At 45.5% G+C, this 6,604-nt stretch overlaps 1 protein-coding gene across 12 annotated transcripts in view; it reads left to right on the top strand.

Annotated features, from left to right (window-relative positions):
• Nucleotides 1-6,604, top strand: part of FOXP1 (forkhead box P1) — a 341,328-nt gene that overhangs the window by 164,927 nt on the left and 169,797 nt on the right. Inside the window, exon 1 of one of the 12 annotated variants that reach the window (XM_085235542.1) lies at nt 3,505-3,523. The exons of the other annotated variants lie outside the window; for them this stretch is intronic. The gene's annotated coding sequence lies outside the window, so the exon portion shown is untranslated. Of the gene's footprint in view, nt 1-3,504; nt 3,524-6,604 lie in introns of those variants that run through there. 12 annotated transcript variants of the gene reach the window in all.

Genomic DNA, 6,604 nt, shown 5'->3' with positions numbered 1-6,604 from the left:
TGTGTTTTAAAGCACATTTCTAGCTTTTGCTTTTTGGGCCGTGTAGGGGATGGTAGGAATTAGTGGCCCTTAATTAGACGTGGAGATATTCACATTTTGCAGGGATTTATGTTGGAACGTGGAATGGCGGGTGGCTTGTTTCCTCATTATGAATACTCCCTGCACATAATGAGGTTCATCATTAGTTGATGGAGTGAATTTGCCCTAGCTCTACCTTGAAAGGCACATAATTTACATACTACTTCAGAGCTTAGGCTTTAATGGATTCCTCGATGAATAAAATGAAAAGCTACTTTCTTTAAATTTTTGAACAGTGTTTTGATAATACGGATTTAATAAGACATTCAATTTCCTTGTTAAGTATATTTGAAAGTGCATTCCCAATTTTAGCACCAAATATATTTCCCGGTGTCGCCTGCCATAACTCCGGGCAGCAGCACAGGGCCCAGCGGAGCGCTGCTGGCATTTTGGGGATGGAGCGGTGCAGCTCCGGGTGCTCGGGAGCCCCTGCCCTTTCTATGTGGTGTTAGCACTGCTCTGCTCCTCGTCTGCACTTACTGCGTGCAGCTGTGCTGATTGATCGACACAAATGCGTCGGCGACTGTCAGCCTGACAGTGACAAACCCGCCGGTCCCACCTCCCTATTTATTTTAATGAGAGAAGAACAGCAAAAACTTTGCCGTGCAGTTCTACCTCTGACGGTGCCGTGGAGATGTGGTCAGAGCAGGTGGAGCTGCGTGCTGCCCGGCGTGCTGCGGTGTCACACGGTGTGGGCTGCTGGGGATGGAGTGACACGGCCCTGCTGCAGGGCAGGAGGCACGGATGGGATGCTTTATTACCTGGGAGCCGTGAGCATACATTACCATTAATAGAATAGTCGGTGTCATTCCTTTTTAGGCAATTTACCTCCGCTGCAGACCTGTCTGCTTCAAAATCTTTCTCTGTTCTAAAACATATATTTGTTTAGGGAGTTTTCATTGAAGTGTACATGACAATTACAGCTGTTCATTAACAAAATTGGGTATTTGTTTTAAACTTTAACCAATCACTTTGATATGCTAATTATGGTGTAATTTAATTTGAGCCCTGTAATGATGATGCCGTTATTATGGACATAAATGATGCAGTTAAGCTGAGAGTAATCTCATTTGCATACTGTACATGCCAGTAAATTAAGCCCTTTCTTCGACTGCTTCAGCTTTAATTTTCCACTTCTTTTCACACAGCGCCTTTCAGCCGGTCTCTCATAAGCCCACTTTGTAAGAGCGCTGATGACTGTTTGATGTGGAGAGTTGCTGCACCACAATAATGCACGACACAAGATGTAACATTTAAAGGATTCATTATCTTACTGAGAGTTGCTTTAAGGAGCTGGGATTAGCAGGGGTGGAAGTGTCCTCTGTGGAGTGGTGCAGGTCTCCGATAAACCGTTGCCATCTTCCTTCTCCCCCTCTTTTTGCTGCACCCCGGTGCTGGAAGCACGAGGTGAGGCCTTGCGTGCTCTGCAGGTGTGAGCTGTGGCTGCGGCTGCCTCCTCGTGCAGCACCAGGGCTCTGTGCTGCCCCACCACTGCAGAAAAGCTACTGGATGCGATCTGCAGCGTGCAGATGGGAGACGCCGGGGTCCTGCTGAGGCAGGCAGCTTTGTGGCCCACTACCCAGTGTGGGGTACGGCAACGTGGAATTAAAACCTGTGGCATTGCTTTGTTTCATTCGTTGCTGCTTTCTCCTTTTAAGGTGTCTGCTTGGGCTGAGCTTAACATTAGGTTAGTTTTGAATTTAATTTTCAAAAACTGTGTTGTTCTGCCTCCTCGTCCTCGTCCTAAAGAAATCCGTGGTTTCAGAAGAATAAAAGTCACTGAAACCAAACAGAGATGAGCTGGTGAGCAAGTGCTGGCTTAAACAGTTAATCTTTTCCCATTTGCCATGTTGTCATTGAGCTGAAGTATTCTCATAGCGCTGTGGCATACAAAGAAATCATGTGAAATAAACAGGGCTCTTTTTATAGCTGCTTACTGTTATGGTTAGATATTTTCATAGTTTAATACCTCTGGAAGTAAAGCCCGTCCCCAGTTTTTAGCAGCAGTTGGCCTCTCAGAAAGCCATTGTTGTGTGGGTAACCAAGTTAACTGAAGAGCGTTATGAAAACCTTGCAATCCTTTCCTTACACAGGGTCCCATGACCACAAATAGTTTGTGCCGTTGCCTGTAAACATGCAAGTTAATAACTTCCTGGGTGAACAGTGTGAAACTGCCGATCCCCAGCGCACACTCTCCACTCCCACCCCCACCCCTTTACGGTGCATAGCAAATAAATGGGAGATCCTGTGCTTACCAACTGCCCAGCGTTGGGTTTTTATGGTCCTCACCTGCACTTTGTCTCTTTGTGCATTTCTCACGTACTGTTTTGTTTTCCAGCAGGCATCCCATGATAGCCAAGCCTGCCTCACTGAATTTGTACCTTCATTTCTGTGTCAGGAGCACAGCAACCATTCCCACAAAGCCCCGTCTCTTCCCACCAGTAGGATTTTAGTTCTCCCGACATCCCTTCCTAATGGAGAGCGTCTGTGGAGACAAGTAAAAGCATGACTCTTTCATTTTACAGGCCCCTTGTGTTCTCTGTGCTGGGAGAGCCCGGTTAATGACGTGCCAGCCAGTTCTTCAGGATGGACAACATAAGTGTGTAGTATCAGATCTCGGGGCTCGCTTCCAAAACAACACATGCCCAGAAGAGGAAAGGTTCTCCATGTCCGTTCTTGGAGCCTGTGTGCTTAAGCATGGCTTTGTGTGCAAGTGCACAAGAGACAAATGCGGTAGTATTTCCCTTGCCCCCTGTGCTCAGAACCCAACCAGGGGCATGGGCAGAGAGAGAGCTCTTTAAAAAATGGGGCAGTGAGGGACGGGCTCTCCCCAGCCGCTCCAGGAGGTCAGAGGAAGCCTAGTGTAATGCTGGAAAGTTGTGGTCTCTAAAGCTTGTGAAAAGAGTTCTTGACTTGATCTGTTTTAGCAGTAGCATTACACTTCAAGCCTTTCTTTTACAGACAATGTATATATTGTATAATGTATACATATGTCACAGGTGTTGTGTCTTTAGCTTCCATAGAAAGGCATGTATTGAACATCACTCTCTTGGGTTCTGGAGAGAGATCAGGGCCAGCCAGCCAGCTGGATGAAGGGAGGATGGACTGAGGGGTGGGGCAGAGTAGTTGCTTTTGGTGTTTTTAGTGTTTTGTGGATATGACAACGTAGTGCACTGTCCAGGAGCTTCGGTGTTAATCTTGGGAGATAATATTTCTTTCAAAGTGATTTCAGTATCTCACCCATAAAGGAGCTGTATTGTAAGAACTGTCTTCAAAAGTGGTTTCAGGCGTAGTTTTTCCTACCATCTTCTGTCTTAACAAAACATGTATTCTTCCTCCCCTCACAGGACCTTGTCAGTTCATTCCGGATAAAGAAATCCGTTTATGAAGAAGATTTTCCCTGTATCATCTCCCTCTTTAATCTGATCCCAGATTGCAATTTTCAGTAAGTTTCTCCTTCCGCATTTTCCAACCCACAAACCTTTTCAACCCAATCAGGTGGGAAATTAAAAGAGGTACCGGTTCAAACGGTGTACTGTGCAGCCCTGTTTGAGCATTTCTGTGTAATTCAGGATTGCTGGTTTCAAAGAAATTTTTTGCATCAGGTAATGGTAGCTGTCTGCAGAAAGTTATTTCAGGGAGTGTTGAGCTTCATGGGAGATGGACTTCTCCTTTTACAGCTTTGTTTACAAACAGCTTTGTTCTTAGCCTTTCCCAGCAAAACAAGTGTTTCTTCACAGAAATACTTTTGGTTGAGAGCAAAGCCGCTGAACCTCTCTCTAGAATTATAACTACACCAGATTAAAGAGCAATTTATCATATGCTAATAAACTTACCCCATCAAAGTCTCGGGTATCAAGACGTAGAAACAAAAATAGGCCTCTGATCTCTATCTCTGTAATGCTTTTCAGCATAGTCTTTTAATGGTATCCAGTGAAAAAGCTGTAGGAATTTGTCTTTGTATTTACCAATAGCTAAGGCAAACTTGTTTGTCACTGTGCCATTACCCGAGCACTGTGCTGTTGGCTTTCCACATCTGTCTGAACTGAGCTGACTGCAGCGTGACGATTCTCTGTCCCCGTTCTCGTTGTTCATATTTGTGAGCACCTCTTTTCATGGCTGTGCAAATGGACAGGTTTTTCTGATGAGAAACCCTGGTAACTGTGCCCAACTGCCTTGCTTTCCCAGCCTCAGGAGCCCAAGCAGCTCCCAGCCAGGCTCACCTGCAGCACCCGGCGATGTTTTGGGAAGCTGGGAAGTCTGCCTGTTGCTACTGGTCTGAGGTGTACGCAAAATACAGTAGTAGCTGCTAGGGCTTTTTAATCTATGTCTTGTAGTTCTTTTGGCTGCACGTACCTCTTTTCAGCAGCAGATTTTCCTGTGAGTGAGTCGTGAATGTCTGCCTAACCTGGCTGGGCAGACAGAGCAGTGCAGTGAAATTGCGTTGACTGGTTGTGCTCTGAGCTGAGACTGAAGTCTGTCAGGCAGAGCTCTTAGCAAAAGGACTTGGGGACAAACCACTGTCCTTTGCTCCCATGCCATGTGGGACTGAGCTGACTGGAGCCTCACAGCCGCCGGCCCTGCCTGTGCCATGTGCTGGCTTTGGGTAGGAATCCAGCACCAGTTGTGTTGAATTTGGCTTCGCCTAAGCTTCTCCAAATAAAACACTTACCCTAAGGATGGCCTTTCAAAAGTCCATGTTCTTTTTCCAAAGAACTGCAAAATCTTGAGCTGGGCTGCTTGTGTCGTTTCCTGAGACCATTGCTTTTAGGAAGTTGACTGAAACAAATGCTGCTTTCAGGTGCGTTGCCTAGATCAAAAGCATCTCTATTTGAGTTCTGAGAAGTTCATCAGGGTTTTACCGTCATTAGCAACCATATGGACCCAGGCAGTGCTCTCCTGTTTACATGGGTCCCTTTGCATGGCCACCTGTGCCAGATGGACAGGACTGGGCTCTGCCAAGTGGGGCCTTGCCTCTTTGCAAACTGGACTTGCCCTGGGCCTGAGGAGGAACAAGAAGGCTACGTAAGAAAAGTTTCCTAGTCTTCATGCTGAGATAAGGCTTGCAGAGTATGTTCATCAAAGCTTGGAGACCCATGGTTTAGCTGTGGGGTGTTTCTTGTGCTCACTGGTGATGTCTTTTGGGAAGAGCGGGTTGGATCTGGGCGGATGTGCTGCGGGTGGGATGAAGGAAGGCAGTAAGAAGCAATAAGAGCCTTTCCCAGAGGACGGGGAGTTTTATGTTGCTTTTTGAATGAAGCAAATATAAAAAGGAAGAATGAGATGATCATAAGCTAAATTGGTGCCAAATGTATGGGATTCCATGTGTGTGCTGTAAAGGGAAACCCAGCTCCTATAGTTTTTCCGTGGAAAGTGACTCTGTGTTTAGAAGTTGTGAGCAGGATGACCATATAAATGCGGCTAAAGGGCACAGAGTTCTGATCAAAGGGGGAAATTACGAATAATAAAATAGGAAATATAATTATTGCTACCATTTCAGGTCTTATAGCCATAGAGAATCTTAACAGCTAGACAGAAAAAAAAAAAAGCCTTGACATTTAAGAAAAAGAAAGAAAAAATCCCCAGATTACAGCTTGTTGAGCTCCACTGAAAAAGAGTTGAAAAGTAAAGATATATTTCCTAGAATCTCTGAATTCCCGAATAAATTTAGTTAGGAGGATTGTGAACACCCTAATTGCTGGCTGAGCTGAATCACAGCAGAAACTGAGTTACCAACTTCTGCGCAGGAAAATTTGCAGAAGTCGAGATTGTAGCTGGGTTATTTTCACAAAATGTCCAGCACATATGCTGCACTTGCTTTTATTGTTCACCGTTCTGGTGTCATGTCTCGCTAGATTGAGCTTTGCTACACACCTCCGCCCCCTAACAAACTGGCCCTATATATGCATATAGACAGAATATAAGGAATTAAGCTGTGTGACAGGGAACTTCTGGGTTTTCGATATGCTTGACAAATGTTTTTGAAACACGGTATAAATATATTCTACAACCACAGTGTTGGAGGGGCACATTTTACTCCCTAAAGAAACGTGTGTCTTGGCTTCATATTCTGTACTTTTTTCTCCTCCAAAGAAATATTTAATATTTTCATGACACCTATGTTAAGATACTACAGGTTTGGACAGTATTCTCCTCTGGGCATTGCAGAGTTCCTACTGACACGCCTGGACAGACCTCACCACCTAAACCCCTCGGGCCAGAGTCTGGCATTCCGTGTCCTCAGAGAGGGACTGTAGCCCTTAATCCTGTAATAGGCAGATTCCTCAAGGTAGCATCTCCTGTCCCCCCACAGGTTGGGTTCTCGGCTTTATCTGACATCAGGCATTTCTCTTCAAAGACTGTGTAAACGCTCTTGCAGCCTTTACTCATCCTTGCTTCCTCTTGCTGGGCCTTGCCCAGGCCTTTTTGTTCTTCCTTGGCCTTTTCACCATACTGTTTTTTTCCTTTCTGACTTCTTGGAGAGCATATTGTATTTCTGAAGGTCTGTCCCTCCTGAACCCGATCC

This window comes from Meleagris gallopavo, chromosome 14 (assembly GCF_905368555.1).
Source record: "Meleagris gallopavo chromosome 14, MGAL_WU_HG_1.1, whole genome shotgun sequence".
Classification (NCBI taxonomy): Eukaryota; Metazoa; Chordata; class Aves; order Galliformes; family Phasianidae; genus Meleagris; species Meleagris gallopavo.
Note: the sequence above shows the minus strand (reverse complement) of the source record. Positions and strands in the feature narration are given on the sequence as shown.